The following is a 21,617-nucleotide window of genomic DNA, read 5'->3' as shown; positions in this document are numbered from 1 at the left end:
GGGTAATTTATTGAAATTTGATATACAAGACATGAGATCTGTTTTGGGGTTTTCTGATGTCCTGCGGGAGAGTTACAACACCAAGACTGGAACCGGCCGCCTGTACCTGCAAAATAACGGAGACTCCTGAGAGCTCCGCCTCCAACGGTCAAGTTAGTACTTGTTTGAGGAGTAATAAATGCGGAAATTAAAGGGGGGAGATCTGGTTCCTCTAGGGGAGGAGTGATCAATGTGTTTAGACTTCTCTAGGTGAGAGTCATTCTGTTGAATATGGAGGCTAATGACATGTTTATATAGCCTCGAAGTATGTGCCCAATACTAGGTTTTCTGGGAAAACCTAAGACTGATTGGGCTTGCCTCGGGAATTGGGCCTGCGATGGCCGTTTTCCAGGTTGGCGGATAATGGGCCAACATGATGTGACCTGATTAGTCCATGTTGGACCTATTAGGGTGACAAGTGGCGGACGCTGATTGGCCCACGTGGTGGACACGTGGCAGGTCCGGATTGGTCCATTTGTCATGGGTAATTTTACCCTAAACATTTGCCCCTCGGAAGGAGTAATTTCTCTTTCCAGGAGGGATTGCTCCTTTCGAAAGTTAGACCCTCGAAGCTTTGCTAGGTCGGCATCTTGTCTAGTTCTAATGGGAGATGGATTTGATTAACTTAGAAAATTTTGATACCTTGGGCGGTATGACATTTTCAAAGTTAATCAATCATAATAATGATTGCCGCCGAACTAGACAGATGCCGATTCTTTGCCCTACTATGCAGATAGCCCCTGATCAGGTGGACTGTCAACTATTGCATAAGGGGTAAGCGTTTAGCATTATTCGGGCGTTGGCCTCCTTTGATTCAATATACTAAGTTTGGTACTTAGCTTATTTTGTTGGGGGATGGCTGGTCGTCTGCTTTGGTGACTGCATAGAAGCAGGCGTCAGACAGGACGTCCAACCAAAGTAGCTACGCCTGTTAGGTTACAGACGGCAGCTTTAAGTGTAGCCAACCTAGTATGAATAGTGGTCGAGTACCTCTGTTTTCCAAAAAACAGGCGGACTCCTCATACCTTTTAGGCTCCATACTAAGTTTGAGAGAGTGACTATGAGTTAACTTAGGAGTTACTCAGTCTCCGTCACACTCTAGCTTGAGTAGTAGAGGTACCAGGCGGCGGAGGCCGGCTGATCCCCTTGATTCGCCAATGTTTGTTGGCTATTAACTCAAGAGGTACCCCCTGCATTTATCCCAAGTAATACAGGCGGTCATCTGACTCAGATGTCAACTGCTACCACTGGTTTGGTTAGTGATAGAGTTATCCTTGTCTCAAAAACGGCTACGTGGTTGCCCTTGGGGACAGTCGTATAGGTGCCGTGTAGTTAGTTTATAGAACAATGTTCCACCCAAAAGGGAGCTGCTCTCTGCGACGAATTTCATCCGGAGGGATGCCGTCGGACGCCTGCTATGATGTTGGGACAGGTCGTATTAGATTTGTAAATTGATCAGGTGGCTTGGCGCCTGGTCTGATCATTCGGCCGGTGGCCTTGGTAAGTTCTTGGTGAACGTAGGTGCTAAGTCAAAGAAGGGTAGCCGCCTGTTAGGCACAGGGTCGGCCAGGCCCTAATCTTTTTAGCTAAGTATTGTGAGTAAAATACTCAATGGAGAGTAGCCGACTGTAAAGGAACAGACGGCATGCCCCTCTGAAGATAGAGTGAAAAAACTCAATGGAGAGTAGCCGACTGTAAAGGAACAGACGGCATGCCCCTCTGAAGATAGAGTGAAAAAACTCAATGGAGAGTAGCCGACTGTAAAGGTACAGACGGCATGCCCCTCTGAAGATAGAGTGAAAAAACTCAATGGAGAGTAGCCGACTGTAAAGGTACAAGTGGCATGCCCCTCTGAATCAGTATCAAGTGGAGGACGGTCTTCAGCATGCTTGATAGATTGTCACACAAATAAGTGGAGGACGGTCTTCAGTAGGGTGCCGCCTAAACAGCCGGTTTTACTAACCTTAGGTTTTTTTTTTTTTTTTTTTTTTTTACTTGCAATCATAATAATGATAATGTGCTTATGGTGACAACTCACACATAAGATGAGACTTCCTGAACAATCATGCGGCAAGTTTTATACGATATGCAAGGCGTCAAGCCCCTCACATGCTTGCAATGAACAAGCAATCGGCTACTCTTTGGGTTTTGAGGCCGGCTGCTTGAGCTACGACGCTTTACATGCCGCCTGCTCAAGCTTCACATCCGGCCAAGCATGGTGTCGGTCTCCTTTGGTGGTTGATCAAAGAGAGCTGGCTCTCTCATAGCACCAAGATACGAGGGGGTGTTTTCAATAATCATTTGGCATGCCGCCTGTCTATTGCCGAGCCACTTGTATATAGCTTGCATATTCACAGGTGGCTTATTATGCCGCTTGTGTTTCTAATTCATCTTCAGTTTTCCACTCAGCAAGGAGTCTATCAAACATACGGCTTTCGCCCCTTGCTTGTGCTACTGTCGGATGCTTTAATCATAGGTGCCCATGCTCCACCTTGTACTTTGTCGATGATTTCAAAGGCCGGCTGGTTCTGCCGTGATGTGCCGGCTGTTTTTAATTGCCGTATAGCCTGACTTGTGATGGTAGCGAGAGCCGCCTGTATAGATGGCGGGTGGCTGGCTGCTTGTGAGCTTGAATGTTACCGGCTGGTTCTATCAAAATAGCAAAGATCATAAATATGCTCGCATGTCGGGCCGTTATTGTTTCTCTTGCTTTGAACCTGAAGTAAACCGAGCACAATGGAGCTTTGCGTATGGCCGCCTGCTCTCATTAAAGGCAGGAGATGCTTTGTTATTAAGGTCAGCTGCTCAAGCTCGAGCTAGTTGATTTTGCTTGATCCCGCTGGGCATTATTTAGACCAAAGTGATCTGAAAAACATGAAGACCCATGTTATCTCACGCATGGCTTGATGCGTTTGCTGTGGATGCCGCTTGCTTGGCTGCCGTTTGTAGGATTATTGAGTGTCGGTTGAGACCATTGACTTAGCTTGTTTTGTGACCGGCTGCCTTGCTTTTGTCTTGATGGTGTAGTTCAAACAAACTTGGGTTGGTTTGTAATCATGATGGCTTCGTTTGATATGTCGCTTGTTATTACAAGTTTAGCCAATCATGCCACCCATCACAAAGTTGGGCAAGACATGCCGCCTGCTTCTTCAAGTATTTGCCCATTCAAATACTCCTCCATGTGCTAAACTCTCCAAGATAATGTGCCATGCCGTCTGCTTATACTCAGCCTTGCACATTGAATGGATTTAATGACCGGCTGATTAAAGGTGGGCTTTTACGTGCTTGCTGATGTTTGAAACAAGCATGGCCACACCCGGCTGCTCATAATCTTGGCTGATATTCTCCTAGCAGCTCGCAAGAATTGAGACATACACGCGTGTGTAGGCTATATGCTTTTGAAATGAAGTCATTGTATTCAAATTTCGGCACCGAATAGCCGAATATTCATGCGACTGTTGAGACAGCCGCTTGTTTTTAGAGTCAAATTCAAGACTATCACATACATAAGCCGGTGGTTACGGCTGTTTGCTGGGCAGGTGCCGCCTGCTTCATCTTTAAACATGGCCGTCTGTTTATTGCAGCTGCTGCCGCCTCTTTCGGCTTTTTACGAAGCTTTCTTACCTCCAGGCTGTACATGTGATTGCTTGTTTGCCAAATGTACCACCAAATGCTTAGAGTTAGCCGACTGTTCACCTCATCCCAACACAGCCAAGTTTAAGATACCTGACCGGCTGTTTTTAGCATGTTGACGTACTTAGCCAAAATCGTTGTGATGGCCGGCTGTTTAAGTGCGTTGGTGATTTAAGTAGCCCCTGACCACTGGCAGCCAGCTTGTAGCATAGAGGAAGCCGCATGTATGCTCATACATTTAATCTCATTCGAAGCTTTGGCGTTGAATGGACGAATGCTCAGGAAGCTAAATGTTTATACAGCCGGTTGTTTCCACATTCCACCATAATAGCCGGTTGCTAGTTTGCTGGATACACAACGAAATGCGTAAAGATGGCCGACTGTATTATTTGCCCAGTGTCTGAGCTATCCACATAGTGCCGGTTGACTTGCTTATTATGCATTGTCTAACAAAATTCGAAGATTGCTTTGTTTTCATGGAGTTGAAACCTTTTCGCCTCGAACTCGGCATTTGGCCGTGTATTTTAGAGTTAGCTTGGCACATAATTGCCGCTTGTTTATGTGGAGTTGGGAGGCTTGTTGGCTATGCTTGTGATACTGCCGGCTACTTTTATGAATTAGCCGGCTGTTTTGCTAATCATGGTTGGTTTTATTGCGGTTGTTATATTTCCTGCTAGCTTGAGGCTCGACATTGGGGTGCCGCATGTTCAAGCTTCTCTCTAATGTACTTGTCTCTTTAATTGTTGTAGTGGGTTGCCCCCTAATGAAAGCAGGCGTCAAATTGCAAATGCCACACTTCCTGACACACCTCTCTAATGTACAAATTTCTCAGCTTTAATTATTGTAGTGGATTGCCACCTAAGGCTCTTAAGTGGAGCTTTGCCATACATATTACCACTAAGTTAGGCGGCTCCCCCTCTTTTTTTTTTTTTTTTTTTTTTTTTTTTTTTTTCATCATAATAATGATATGATAATAATAAATAGCTTACAAGCTTGACCGTCTGACTCTTTGCATTCGGCCGTATGACGCCTGCAGTAGTTGGCCGCCTGGTCGGATGCTCGGAGGTTGGTATATTGCCGGTTGTACCCAGTAGTTTCATGCGAGGCGCATGTAACTTCAACTGGGAGTGGTTTGATCTGGCCGACTGTTCCTTTGGTGGAGCGGTAGCCTTTTTATTGACAAGCTCTTGGATCTTTCCCTTGAAAGTACTCATGAGGGCCATGAGTTCATTCCGGGTTATAGGGGCAGATCCCTCGGCCGCCTGTTGATTTAGCCAGGCAGGCTCCCCGTTCCTTCCTTTCGGGTGCGTCGAGCTCTGAGGGACCCGTCAGGGGCCGTGTGAGTCTCAACTTCATATTCTTCGTCGGTATCATGGTCCGACTGATCTTGAGGGTCGTCTAGGGGACGCCTCTCTTCAAGAGTCGGTACAGACGTGGATGCCATCTCAGAAGTACTCTCCCCACAGACGGCGCCAAATGTTTTGGGGTTTTCTGATGTCCTGCGGGAGAGTTACAACACCAAGACTGGAACCGGCCGCCTGTACCTGCAAAATAACGGAGACTCCTGAGAGCTCCGCCTCCAACGGTCAAGTTAGTACTTGTTTGAGGAGTAATAAATGCGGAAATTAAAGGGGGGAGATCTGGTTCCTCTAGGGGAGGAGTGATCAATGTGTTTAGACTTCTCTAGGTGAGAGTCATTCTGTTGAATATGGAGGCTAATGACATGTTTATATAGCCTCGAAGTATGTGCCCAATACTAGGTTTTCTGGGAAAACCTAAGACTGATTGGGCTTGCCTCGGGAATTGGGCCTGCGATGGCCGTTTTCCAGGTTGGCGGATAATGGGCCAACATGATGTGACCTGATTAGTCCATGTTGGACCTATTAGGGTGACAAGTGGCGGACGCTGATTGGCCCACGTGGTGGACACGTGGCAGGTCCGGATTGGTCCATTTGTCATGGGTAATTTTACCCTAAACAAGATCAAATTCAACATCACTTACCCCACTCAACTCAAGTGCACTGGAATGACATGTAAACTATAAATTTGTTTATAATATAATGTTAATGGTTGAATAAAAAAGGTAATTTTTGTTCTAAAAAAGTAATTTAAGTTTAGCAAATAAGTTGAGTTGATCGCAATAGAAACTAGTTAATCAAAAGTTCAGCAAATGTCAAATTCATTTTTGGTGCTAACAATAATTACCTTGCTAAACATGCATATATAGGCGATTGCTATGCAAAACAGTCATAATATTAGCAGTTTGTGCAATTGTGCACTCCTTTGACTGATTATCTAATCGATCGACTAATCTTTAAATGTGTACCTCATTGTAGGCTTATTAGGTGTGACTCATAATTGTGTTTGGTGTTTAGAGAGTCACAAGGTGGATGATGAGAATCGACATCAGGATCTCCTAGAACTAGAAACGAAGCTCTAACCACTTGAGTTTTCCGGTATCCCTCACTCATAGTTTAAACTCAAGCCTGATTAGTTGATATTTGACTTACTCATGAATGTTTCATTACTATTTTGATGAACTTTTCAATAACTATACTCATTATTACATTTTTTTTTTTCTTTTTACTTCTTAAAGGAACATTAAATTAGATTACATTGGTTTATATTCTATTGAAAACTTTCACAAAATTCCCCACTTTTGAGTTTATATTATATCCATGTCCATTTTTGAGCAACCTAGCTTGGTCCAACTAAATAAAGAAAACATTGCATGCATATTTGCATTATATATGTAGTAACTCAAAATTCTACATATATTACTGCAGCATGTACGTAGTACAAATTATGCAAAACAAATTTAATTTCTTCACATTTTTTTCAATAGTTATGCAAAAGAATATTACATAATAATACGGAGCATATACGAGTATTATTTGAGACAATACATCAATCATTTAAAAATACAAATCCTTAATGTAGCAAAATTCTCATATAGTATACACAAAAAAAGTAAATTGAACATAGTTTAATTTTCTCACTGATCAATCATGAATTTAATTTCATGATAAATAGATTGAATTATATATTAATGGACAAGTCCTTGAAAATCCAAGTTGGAGTAGAACGTTCAAGCCATGGTCATAAACTAGTATTATCAAGGTCAATCATTGTCAAGACATAATTAGATTAATTACTAATTATATTGAGCATTATATAGCCATAGTTTGACATTAATATAATTGCATTTCATCAATAACCCATTTTTAAATTTCATAATAAAGAAAATAACTATTATTTTCTTTATTTTCCTAACCCAAAATACAATTTTCAAATAATATATATATTTTTTTTTTAGTTTTCTCATTTTCCCTACATTACAAAGAAGAAACCACAAAGAGATTAAAATAAAAGATGGTATATAAAAAAGAAAGAAAGAAAAAAAAAAAAAAAAAAAAAACCTTTCACAAGATTGATATCTTTGCAAATTAGATATATCTCGTGCATTAACATGAAGACAGTCTAACTTAGTATTCTATCAACAAGAGAGACGAAGAGAAGGAATTCCCCAAGTAGTAGCAAAAATTAAGCTACTACCATCCAATTCAATCAATCTCTTTACAACTTCACTATAAATCCTAGCAATCTTTCTAGGAAAAACAACCCAACAAGAAAACCTTTTCCAATTAATTTTCCTACACCTTGAAATCTTAACTCCCTTAATAAATTTTCCATTCATTTTCTTCACCCAAAAACTTCTCCTTCTTGGTGATACTATTGCCCTACTCATTGGAGCAATGAGCTTCTCTTTGTCATCATAATCATCATCTCTTAGTAGCTTCTCGTATCGACGTCGTGCCCTTAGATCTTGAAGCTTCATTTGCTTAATCATCATATGAACTTGATGATGATAATGGTGAGAAAATAATGAGAGGAAAAAAGAGTTATTAATAATTTATTTTAGTAGAGATGAGAATATGTAATAATGTATGATAGATTAAGATTTTGTTGGGTTCATATATATATAAGGAAATACTACTATAAGGTGACAAAATGGTTGTCAGAAAAGGAGCTGGTTATGCAGTTATAAGCATAATAAATTATTTATTATGAATTTAATAAAATTATGAATATGAAAATTTTGAGTATTTTAGATTTATAGATACAGTGCATTTTTAATAACTGATGCTAGAGTTGTTGATTTTAGATTATTTTTTTAGACCATACAATATACATGAAGACAAACAAAAAAAAAAAAAAAAAACATAAATTATTTTTGAAGTCCTAGAAAAGTGGATTATATTGGTAGTTTTCTAGTTGTATATACTGTTATATATACACAACAAGAAAATATTTTTGGTTGCTTGTTTTTATTCACAACTTCTCTTTCTATCCTACTCATAATATTCCGATTGTTTAATACGGTCCTTGTTTATTTGAGTAATAAGTTAAATCTTACCAAGAATTTATAGAATTTATTTTAATTACTTGTATATGTTGATGTTGTATCCCATGTCTAAAAAAATTAAATATAATCTTAAGACCTAATTTTATTCTTCCAACTTTATAATATAAACATTTCAAGAAGTGAGTTTTCCAAACAATGATTAGATTAATTACAATTATGAAGATAGTATACATTAGATGAATAGTAGAACAAGTTTTTGTATACGTTAATTTAATGGTGGTTTTTATAAGTTTTGCTTAAGTCTGGATAGAGCGAGAATAATAATTAAAAAAGTTATTTAATCTTCTCTCGTTGAGAATTTATCGAATATACTTATATACTCGATCCTATCAGACATTATTATAAAGTCATTTGTATAATTCTCTCCCTGTTCTTCTATATTCTTCTTATTTGAATTCTTTTAGAGAGAAAAAAGAGAAAAATTAAAGCAAACGGTTAGATGAGTAGCTCATACACTTGAAAGAATAATATTATAACCCTAAGTCCAAACACATGAAACAAATCTATTTCTTCATACCCTAATTAATGAGCAATAATGCACAACGACTAGATCAAGATACACTTTATAACAATCACCTTTTTAGGTATGAGTAATGAAACTAATTATGAGTTTAAGATCTATTTTACTTTAGATAACCTTGAAATATTTTATTCAAACATTCATAGGTGACATACATAACTACATAACTATATAAGTCACTATATAATGTATACACAACATATAAGATACTTCGATATGTAATATTACCCAATATTATACCAGAAGTTCATCGATCGTTAATTATATACGTAGGATTTCCTCTTTACAATACAAATATAAGATATATGAATTGATCTGAGATGTTACATACCCATATGACCATCGTTATGTATGTTTTTCTTTCGCATACAGGATAAATGACGTTGTTATATGCAATCACAATACATATAATAGATTCATCAGATGAGACAAAAAGAACTAATAATAAGCATAAGATTCTTTCATAGGTATAACACATGGCCTTAGTCCTGTAATGTTGCAAGTTGAGTATTACAAAGGGCAGACATTAGAGTAAGAATGTACGATATATAAGCTTGGGAGAGGCCATGCATGTATGTATGCGGTGTTGCATGCCACACCACAGGTTGATTTATGTAATGGCATACAAGTGCTAGCCATGTGTTGTGGAGTCTCTCGATCTCTAATTATTCTTTTAATTATTATAATTGATTTTTTTATTTTTTTTTTATAATTATTAAAGAAATTATTCTTTTATTATTATTTTGCCTAGTTGTGAATTTATTTATATGGGAATGATTTTATTAGAAAGAAAGAGAATAATATTTGGTGGCATGTGCAATCATTGATCTTGTAAAATCATTGTGTGTATTTATGTATCTTCTAGTGAGGTTGAGATTTTTGTCTTTTTGTTTTATATTAATGTAGCAAATAAACTTATGAGCTAGCTAGGATTGCTAGTTAGTTAGCTAGCTTCTTCTAATTATTAGAAGACGAGTGTATGTTGTATATATCGTTTGATTAGCTTTTCTATGGTATAGCAATGATTGGCAAATCGTTTTAGCATATTTGATAATTAAGGTTGTGATAAACTAGGTGTTTGTCAAATTATCACCTAACATGTAGTTAAACATATAGAGTTTTTTTTTTTTTTTTTTTTTTTTTTTTTTTTTTTTTTTTTAAAGAAAAATTATAGTTATCTTATATGGTTATAAACAAAATATAGCTTAGGACATATGTATTCTAATTACGGATTCTATTTTACGAATTAAAATGATTTGAACATAATTTTTTTTTTATAGAAGTTTGTCGATTTAAAAGTAGTTAGTTTGTCGATTCTAGAAGTTTGAAGTTTGTCGATTCTATTCTCTTCAGCTTAATTTCAGTTAGTTCAATTCAGTTCAACTCCAACCAGTTCAGTTCAATTCCTAATTTCCTTTTCTCATAAACAATTCATTTCAGCTCTATTCAGTTCAATTCATTTTAGCTCCAATAAGATCAATTCAATTTAACTCATTTCGGTTAGTAAATCAGAACAGGTCCTAAATCATTAATGGCCTACATTGTTCAAATAAGTGTGAAAATTGTTGAGTGGGCAAAGCATCTAGCTATAGGGAGTGCGTAGAATCGTTAAAATGTCCTTGTATGTATGACAATTTAATTTCTTTTTATGTATATGTGTATAAACATCAAATCAGCAACTTAAATTGCATTGTCACATATAAACATCAAATTGGCGACTTAAGTTGCATTGTCTAAAAAAGGTCACTTGTCACCTAATAACCCTTTAAATTAAAAAAAGATTTAATTATGCTACTAATATCACACTATACATACCTCAAAATACAAAATTAATTTAAGCATATAAACCAGCTAGCTAGATATATTTAAAAATCTTCTTTATAAAAGTTAATTTTCTAACAAATATAAAAAAAGGCATATATATTCACAGAAGTTAATTCCATCATTTGGTCAATTCCATGAATTAAGTAGTCTACTTTGTCTATTTTGGATCAAGACACATTAACTTGATTCCCTAATTAATTTAGTAATAATGATAATAAAAAGGGAGATCCATCTTGCATATCCAATGAACTAGACGAAGCTAGATAAATTGGTAAGCCGCAAAAGAAACTAAATTAAATGCATCTAAGTCATTCATCACCATTAAGGACAAACTCAAAAGATTTTTTAAAAAAAGAGTTATAATATATAGTATAATATATCAAGGGTTACAAAAATAATAATGTTAGAAAATGGATGCATATGAATATCAAGTATCAATTAGAATCGATTTTAGAGTGATACATTTTTGGACTGTATCTAAAAACGTAGCCGAAAGAATTTAAAACTGTCATTCTAAAATATATGCGGCCATAATATACCTACTCTACAAGTCTATATGACTTCTATGAGTTTATCCTATTATGTAGTGATGTTGTAGGCATTATTATTTTATATTTTGACGTTGGATGTTTATTATTTAGGTTTAGCAATAGCATTGTTGTAGACTTGTAGGTAGTTAAGTGTATGACGATTTGAACATGCCTCCCAATATGAGGCTAGTAATTAAGGGAGAAAAATAAGTTATTTAACATATTAAGGGTCTGTTTATTTCATCTTAATTTTAGTTTAGTTCAGCTCTTAATTTTCTTCTCTCATAAAATATTCATTTTAGCTCAGCTCAGTTCAGTTTAGATCTGAACAGTTCAGTTCAGCTCAACTCAGTAAATGTAAACAGGCCCTAAAGATTAGAGAACAATGTTAGTTGATCAAAGATTGAAAATTATTTTTTACACTCGGATGTAAGATGTGCTAAGGTTAATTTTTTGTCCATTTGATAATTAAAAGATCATGATAAAATATAATGAATAATTCTCTCTGTATTTCTCATTCAATATGAACGGCCACATACAATATAAATAACCTAGGTATACTTGGAGGACAAGGACAAGATATACCCAAATATTCTCTACAATATTATCGTATAACAAAATATATTCACTATTATCTCTTAATTAATATCTCATAATATCCCAATACCCCCCCTCAAGTTGGAGCATACGGGTCACAAATGCCCAACTTGCGAAGAAGAAACTCGAACTTAGCTTTTCCCAAAGCCTTTGTAAAAATGTCAGCTAACTGTACCGTCGTAGGAACATACGAAGGTATAATCGTCCCATCTGTAATCGCATCCCGAACAAAATGACAATCAGATTCAATATGTTTTGTTCGTTCATGAAACACTGGATTCTGCGCAATATATAACGCTGACTGACTGTCGCAATAAAGGTGCATCCCATTCTCATGTTTAACACCTAAGTCACCAAGAAGCCGTTTCAACCACTTTAATTTACAAGTCGTTGCATTCATACAACGATATTCTGCTTCTGATGAAGAAAGAGCAACAGTAGGTTGTTTCTTAGTTTTCCATGACACTGGGGACAAACCAAGAAGCACAAACCAACCACTCAAGGATCGTCTAGAAAGAGGACAACCTGCCCAATCTGAATCACACCAACCTTCCAACTGTAAAGCACTATCAGATCTCAATAAAATTCCCTGTCCCGGACTCTTCTTCAAATATCTAACAACTCGCAGAGCTGTTTCCCAATGAGCAATCCTGGGATTTTGCATAAACTGTGATAAAATATGAACAGAATATGCTAAATCCGGTCTCGTAACAGACAAATAAATCAGTCGGCCTATGAGATGACGATATTTCTCCACATCATGAAAAAACTCTCCCTAAGCCAAAGCCAACTTGTGATTTTGTTCCATAGGGAACTCTGCAGGTTTAGCATCTAGTAAACCAGCCTCAGAAATAATGTCAATCACATATTTCCTCTGACACATAAATATTCCCTGTGCATTCCGGGCTACCTCTAGCCCCAAAAAGTATTTCAACACTCCAAGATCTTTCATCTTAAAGCAATTTCCCAAGTATGACTTAAAGTTAATCATAGCAGATTTATCATTCCCTGCAATAATTAAATCATCGACATATACTAACACATTAAGCTGCATCTTTCCCTTTGTCAGAGTAAATAGAGAATAATCATAATATGACTGTTTAAAGCCATAAGATTTTAAAGCTGTGGCTAGCTTTGCAAACCAACATCGGGGAGCCTGCTTGAGACCATATATAGATTTTTTCATCCTGCAAACTTTGTCAGAGTTGTTTTTATCAAAACCAGGGGGAATTTTCATGTATACCTCTTCCTCCAAGTCACCATGTAGAAATGCATTGTGGACGTCCATCTGATGCACTTCCCAATTTTTCACTGCAGCTACGGCAAGAAATGTTCGCATTGTCACCATCTTTGCCACAGGTGCAAATGTCTCAGTGTAGTCCAAACCTTCAACCTGATGATTGCCAAAAATTATCAATCTAGCTTTTAATCGTTGTAGATTACCATGCTCATCATATTTCTCCTTGTATACCCACTTGCTTCCTAGTGCCTTCTTCCCTGGTGGTAATTTTTCAAGGACCCAAGTCCCTTGTGCTTCAAGAGCAGCTATCTCCTCGGCCATAGCTTTTCTCCAACCCTCATGCTTCATGGCTTCCTTAAACTCTTAGGCTCATTTCCTCCTGTGATCGCTGCAATATATTTTCTATGTTTTGCAGAGAATCGGTGAGTGTCAATACAATGTGTAATAGAATAAACAGTACCTGAGGAAAGCGGTGTCGCAGGTGAACTATGAGTTGATGTAGATGGACTTTTATTTCTGATTGTGTGTGTCACATATTCGCGGAGTTTCACATTCGGAATTTTCGGTCTCATGCCTTTACCCAAGGCCTCGGTTTCCCTTGCTATGTTGCTTCGATCCCCTTGTTGCACACCTTGCTACTCAACCTGAGCAGAGTGGTCACTGCCAGCCTGCTGCCCAATGGACAGTTGCAGGCTGCTGCTCTCATTTGCCGCACCAAAGCTCACGGAAGAGGGGCTGGCAGGCTCCTCCGCAGCCTGGTCGCGGTGTGTGGGCTCTTGCCGCAGCCCAGTTGCGGATCCCCCTGCTGACCCCGCAACACCATCATCTCTCACATCTCCCTCTTGCACCGCATCATGCGCTTCACAATCCACATTCTCTGCCACACACCACTCATCATCACTCACACTCCCAACATCATAATTCCCAACATCACGAGGCAACGAGGCATTCATCAAATATTTGTTCATACTAGAAGCAATGAACGGGAATTCACTCTCATTAAAAATCACATCCCTTGAAACAAAAATTTCTTGGGTCTCTAAATGATAAACCTTCCACCCCTTTTTCCCAAAAGGATATCCTATAAATACACACTTTCGGCTTCAACTCGCAAACTTATCACCCTTAGTTTTTAGATTGTGCGCATAACACAAACACCCAAACACCCGAATATACTCATATGAAGGTGGTTTGCCAAATAACACGTCACAAGGGGTTTTATAATCAAGCAATCGAGAAGGAGTTCTATTAATTAAATGACATGCCGCTGGCACACACTCCCCCCAAAATTTTAAAGGTAAATTTGCTTGAAATCGTAAGGCTCTAGCAACATTCAAAATATGTTGATGTTTTCTCTCAACACGCCCATTTTGTTGAGGCGTGCCCACACATGAGGTCTCAAAATAAATCCCATTGTCAAAAAAATACTCTTTCAAGGAATTGAATTCCGTACCATTATCACTACGGACCACTTTAATTTCTTGAGAAAATTGACGTCGAACAATCGCAACAAAATTAAGAAACATATACTCAACTTCCGTTTTATTTCTTAACAAATAAGTCCACACACCCCTAGAGTAATCATCTACTATAGTCAAAAAATAATGGGCACCACAAGACGATGGAGTCTTGTAAGGCCCCCATAAATCTAAGTGAACAAGCTCAAAAATTCGGCTTGCTTTATTTTAACTCAAAGGGAAACTACTCCTATGTTGTTTTGCCCGAGGACACACATCACATGATTTAAATTTAGTACTACTACGACTCACAAATGGAAGCTGTTGAAATACTTTTCCCGAAGGATGCCCCAATCGTTTATGCCACAACTCTGTGGAATGATCCCCGTCTATCTTTATCGCCTTCACCATAGAAACACCCCGAAAATAATAAAGTCCATCTACTCGTTCACCTGCTCCAATCACATTCCTCGTTGTGAGGTCCTGTATAACACAAAGTTTGTTAGTAAATTGCATAATACAATTAGATTCGTCACTCAATTGAGTCACCGAAATTAAATTGCAATTTAATTGGGGTACATAAAGAACATTGTCGATTTTTAAACCCCCTTGCAATATCACCGATCCAATTTTTGATGCGTTAGCATTTTTTCCATCCGGAAATCCCACCGGACAATGGCTCACATTGGTCAAAAGAGACAAATCACATGTTACATGATTCGAGGCACATGTATCTATTATCCAACCCAAATCATTTTTATCATGAAACTTGGATTTAATGGATGTCAAGTAGTCCAACAATTGTTGAACTTGAATTGAAGTCACTCCCGCAAGACCACCCACATCAACGTGTGCGGCCTTCACCAAATTCTGATCACCATCCATCAATGGAATCACAAATAATAGTCACTCACAGGTGCTTTGAGAAAAAAAAAATTAAATGATGTTTGTGAACTCTCATAATCTCTAAAGGTTATGCGTAATAATGAATATTACGTATAATTGCAATCTCTAGTAAATTATTATTGGATCAAACCTAAGCTCTTGATACCATGATAAAATATAATGAATAATTCTCTCTGTATTTCTCATTCATTATGAACGGCCACATACAATATAAATAACCTAGGTATACTTGGAGGACAAGGTCAAGATATACCCAAATATTCTCTACAATATTATCATATAACAAAATATATTCACTATTATCTCCTAATATCTCATAATATCCCAATAGACCAATAACTATATATGTAGTATTTTACTTTAATCATCAAAATAGGAGTAAGCAACCTTGGGTGTACTGTACACTGGATGTATATAATAACAAACGCCTACAAACCTTTGATTAAAGATTGGTGTAGAGAGTAGAGATGTCAAAAGTTGACCCGATCCGAAATACCGACTCAAACCCGATTGTTAACCGACCCATCTGAACCAAAAAAATGGTGACCCAAACCCGACCTGACTCGACCTGAAACCAACCCTAGACCCGAGTATATGAGTTCCGAACCCGAATATGAACTGACCCGGAGATGACCCGACCCGAATGTAACCTGTAATTATTGACTTGAACCCGACCCGACTTGAATCGAAATTGACCCAAACCCGTTTTAACCCGTCAAAACCCGAATTTAACCCGACTTTTTACTAACCTGACCTGAATTCAACCCGACCCATTCCTAACCCGACCCGAATTTAACTCAACCTGTTAAAACCCGACCCAAAATCAACCCGACTTGTTTATTGACCTGACCCATATTCAACCCGACTTGTTATTGACCCGACCCGAATTTTACCATACCTATTATTAACCTGACTCAAAAAATCAATCTGAACTGTTACTAACCCGACTCGAAATCAACACGACTTATTATTGACTCGACCTAAATTCAACCTAAATTGTTCCTGACCCGATTTCAAATCACCTTAAATGCAATTTAGACCACCTTATTATTGTTCATCAAAGCATTTTGTCTAGGAAGACCAAATCGGTCCAGGTCAGCAATAGAAGGAGCATCATCCTCAAATTTAAGAGTTAAATATACTTCCTCCGTTTTTATTTGATTGCACCATTTGCATTAGGACTTTTACACTATTCACTTAATCTTCTTTGACTATCATTTGTGATTTACTCATTTGGAAAAATATAGTCATGTGGGATCTAGTTAGATTCGTCTCGAAATATTTTTTTCAAATATCAAATTTTAATAATTTTTACAAAAGTATAATTTAAGATATTAATAGCTAAAAAAATGCATTGGCAAGCGTGAAATCCCTCATGGTGCAATAAAAAAAGAACGGAGGAAGTAGTATATATTTGTTGTATGGTCAAAGGAGATAATTATCTTCCTAAATTATAAATTATAGTTCCCTAGTATATTGCCATATATATTATAGTCAAAGGAAATAATTAGCTTAATAAAAATGATAATTATTTATTTATAGTTAGTTGAACCCGAATATAACCTGACTTGGAAATGACCCGACCTGATTGTAACCTGCAAATTATTGACTTGAACATAACCTGCCTTGACTCCAAGAATGACCCGACTTGGAAATGACCCAACCTGATTATAACGCCCAAATTATTAACTTGAATCGAACCCGACTTGAACCCGATAACGACCCGACCTGATTATAACCCGCAAATTATTGACTAAAATCGAACCCGACTCAAACCCGAGAATGACCCGACCTGATTCTAACCCGCAAATTATTCACTTGAACTGAACCCGAGAATTACCCTAACCTGTTTTTAGTGCGTGAAAACCCGAATTAAACCCGACCTATTGTTCAATCGACTCGAATGTAACCCGACCTGTTATTAACCCGACCCAAACCCGATAAGAAGTATGACCTGACGTGACGCGAATCAAGCATGGCCCAACCCAAACCCGACCCGCATAGGTTATGGAATTAATCCGAATTGACCGGACTTGACCGATCCGAGTTGACCCGACCCACTCTTACAGACCCTAACCCGACCCGTTTACCCGAATTGACAGGTCTACCTGAAACCTCTAAAATTTCTCAAAAAACGTGGATATTTACTTTCAATTTTGGAATTTTTTACTTATTTTTACCCGAAAATAAAAATTACCGAAATGTTTACCATGGTTTCAAATAACCTCCGGGAGTCCAATTGGCTGGGTGGAACAGTCCAATTTGTCTTTAAACGACCAATTTATTGTTTTACAACTTACACCGATTTCATTAATTCAAGCCTACTACCAACATTTATGACAACAAATAATGATCAAATATGGTTCCAAACGACATATCCCTAAAATTTCAAAACTTTTCGACACCGGGCCCCGAAGACTCCAAAAATTCTCAAAAAGTATGGATAGCCTTTAATTTTTGAATTTTTTTAACTTTTTTTCGCCCGGAAATAAAAAATTGCTGAAATGTTTACCATGGTCTCTAATACCCTCTGGGAGTTCAACTGGATGGGTGGAATCATCCAATTTGCCTTTAAACGACCAATTTACCGATTTACAACTTGCGTCGATTTCATTAACTCAAACCTATCACAAATATTTATGACAACATATAATGATCATATATGATTCCAAACGGCATTATATGACCCCGAGATTTATCCCCTAAAATCTAAAGGTTTTTCGACACCGGGCCCCGAAACCTCAAAAATTTCTCAAAAAGCGTGGATATTAGCCTTCAATTTTGGAATTTTTTTAATTTTTTTCGCCCGGAAATAAAAATTTTCGAAATGTTTACCATGGTCCATAATACCATCCGGGAGTCCAATTGGGTGGTGGAACCATCCTATTTGCCTTTAAATGACCAATTTACCGGTTTACAACTTGCACCGATTTCATTAACTCAAGCCTACCACGAACATTTATGACAACAAATAGTGATCATATATTGTTCCAAACAACATTATATGACCTCGATATTTATTGTCTAGAATCTCAAAGCTTTTCGATATTGGGCCCCGAAACCTCCAAAATTTCTCAAAAAGCATGGATATAGCCTTCAAATTTGAGAATTTTTTGACTTTTTTTTCGCCTGGAAATAAAAATTACCGATATGTTTACTATGGTCCCTAATACCGTTCGGGATTCCCATTTGGTGGGTGGAACCATCATATTTGCCTTTAAACGACCAATTTACCGGTTTATAACTTGCACCGATTTCATTAAATCAAGCCTACCATGAACATTTATGACAACAAATAATGATCATATATGGTTCCAAACAACATTATATGACCCCGAGGTGTATTTCTTAAAATTTCAAGACCTTTCGACACCGGGTCTCGAAACCTCCAAAATTTCTCAAAAAACGTGGATATTAGTCTTTAATTTTGGAATTATTTGACTTTTTTCACCCGGAATTAAAAAGTTTCCGAAGTGTTTACTATGGTCCCTAATACCCTCCAGGCCAGCAGTCCAATTAGGTTGATGGAACCATCCAATTTGCCTTTAAACGACCAATTTAATTACCGGTTTACAACTTGCACGAATTTCATTAACTCAAGCCTACTACGAACATTTATGACAACATATAATGATCATATATGGTCCCAAATGACATTATATGACCCCAAGATGTATCCCCTAAAATATTAATACTTTTCTACACCGGGCCCCGAAACTTCCAAAATTTCTCAAAAAGCATGGATATTAGCCTTCAATTTTGAATTTTTTTAATTTTTTTCGCCCTGAAAAAAAAATTGCCGAAATGTTTACCATGGTCCGTAATATCCTCCGGGAGTCTAATTGGGTGGGTGGAACCATCCAATTTTCCTTTAAACAACCAATTTACCGATTTACAACTTGCACCGATTTCATTAATTCAAGCCTACCACGAAAATTATGACAACAAATAATGATCATATATGGTTTCAAACGAAATTATATGATCCCGAGATGTATCCAACATAATTTCAAGACTTTTCGACACCGGACCCCGAAACCTCCAAAATTTCTCAAAAAACGTGGATATATTAACCTTCATTTTTTGATTTTTTTTTTACTTTTTTCACCCGAAAATAAAAAATGCTGAAATGTTTAGCATGGTCCTTAATGCCTTCCGGGAGTCCAATTGGGGGTGTGGAACCATTCAATTTGCTTTCAAAAAGCCTAATTACTGGTTTACAACTTGCATCGATTTACCGGTTTACAACGGCCAATTTAATTAGCTTGCACATAACTCGAATTGAACCGAAATTGACCCAAACCCGTTTTAACCCGTCAAAACCCGAAATTAAACCGACTTGTTACTAACCTGATCTGAATTCAACCCGACTCGTTCCTAACCCGACTCAAATTTAACCCAACCTGTTATAAACCTAACTTGTTATTGACCTGACCCAAATTCAACCTGACTTGTTATTGACCCAACCCGAATTTTACCTAACCTATTACTTACCCAACCCAAAAATTCAACCTGATGTGTTACTAACTCGACTCGAAATTAACATGACTTGTTATTGACCCGACATAAATTCAATCCAAATTGTTCCTGACCCGATTTCAAATCACCTTAAATGCAATTTAGAACAACTTATGATTGTTCATCAAAGCATTTTGTCTTGGGAGACCAAGTCGGTTCAGGCCAGCAAAAGAAGGAGCATCATCCTCAAATTTAAGAGTTAAATATAGTATATATTTGTTGTATGGTCAAAGGAGATAATTATCTTCCTAAATTATAAATTATAGTTCCCTAGTATATTGCCATATATATTACAGTCAAAGGAAATAATTAGCTTGATAAAAATGATAATTATTTATTTATAATTAGTTGAATCTGATTATGACCTGACTTGGAAATGACCCGACCTGATTCTAACTTGCAAATTATTGACTTGAACATAACCCGACTTGAATCCGAGAATGACCCGGTTTGGAAATTACCCAACTTGATTATAACCCGCAAATTATTGACTTTAGCCGAACCGACTCAAACTCCGAGAATGACCCAACCTGATTCTAACCCGCAAATTATTAATTAACTTGAACCGAACCCGAGAATTACCCTAACCTGTTTTAACCCGTGAAAACCTGAATTAAACCCGACTCAAGCCCGATCCATTTATCCGAATTGACAGCTCTAGTAGAGAGTGTTATAGATGACAAAATATATATATATATATATATAATGAGTAGTATTTTCATTTAAGAAAGTGTTACACATAAAAAACGATGAAGGAAGTGTTATACGCAGTACTACGCAAATGTAAATGTCAGATCCTAAGATCGATTCTCCACCTTACTGCCCCTACCCTTGTGAGTAGGGCTAAGCAAAACTACCCAAAAAACCAAAAAACTAATCCGTAACCGTTCCGAAAATTAGGGTACCAGATCCGATAACTATAACGGTTCGGGTACCGTACCGATAATTTGTTATCGGGTATGGTTATGGGTATCATTTTAAAATTAACGGTTATCCGATTCGATCCGATAAGCATTTTTTTTTGCTTTTTTTCCCAACTTAAATCTATTAATATAAATCTAAACTTTTACTTTACTTCATATATAATCACTTTATAATATCAATGATTAGTAATATTATTAATAATTTGTTCAAGATTATATGGTATTGTTTTTAATTAGTTGTAAATTATACTACGTATCATAATAACTACATAATTAAGTTTAATTATCATTATTGGATATCTTATTGGGTACCCAATAACCGATCCGAAAGTCCGGGTACCCGAATTTCGGATACCCAAACTTATCGGTTTTGGTTATGGGTATCACTTTTTAGTGATTTTGGTTATCGGGTACCCGAACCGTTAGTACTAACGGTACGGGTACCCGTTCCATGCTCACCCCTACTTGTGAGTTGTGTTTCTCTTAAAAAAAAAAAAAAAAAAAAAAAAAAAAAAAAAAAAAAAACTCTACATGTCAGGCCTCAAGTGGACTACGACGAATTGGGCTTTGGCCATTGGGGCGATTAAAGACTAGGTCTAATAATTTGGGCTGAATGAGAGCAACTAGAATAAATTAAATATATCATGTGCCAAGTACCAGCAAAGTTTTAACCAGGAGATAATGATCTAATAAGCTGGTCACAAATCACAATATTACTCAAGGCAAATACAAAAGCTCTGTAAATTTATTTTGGATTTTTAAGCTATGAACCATATAATTGCCGTAAGAGTAATGAGAATATAAATGAAAGGCGAGATTGTAAAAATATCATTTCACTTTGTCTACATACTCTACTCTGACCATTATATTTGCTACTGAAACAAATGAAAAAGATTTTTTTTTTTACACAGAAATTGAATGTTATTATGTAAAAAGTTGTCGGATTCATCCTTAGTGTACATTATGAAATACTTGTTATGTAGAAAAAGTATACATAGCACTAT

The sequence above is a fragment of the Chenopodium quinoa genome, unplaced genomic scaffold (genome assembly GCF_001683475.1).
Source record: "Chenopodium quinoa cultivar QQ74 unplaced genomic scaffold, ASM168347v1, whole genome shotgun sequence".
Lineage (NCBI taxonomy): Eukaryota > Viridiplantae > Streptophyta > Magnoliopsida > Caryophyllales > Amaranthaceae > Chenopodium > Chenopodium quinoa.
The sequence above is the reverse complement of the archived record's forward strand: the minus strand, read 5'-3'. Positions refer to the sequence as shown.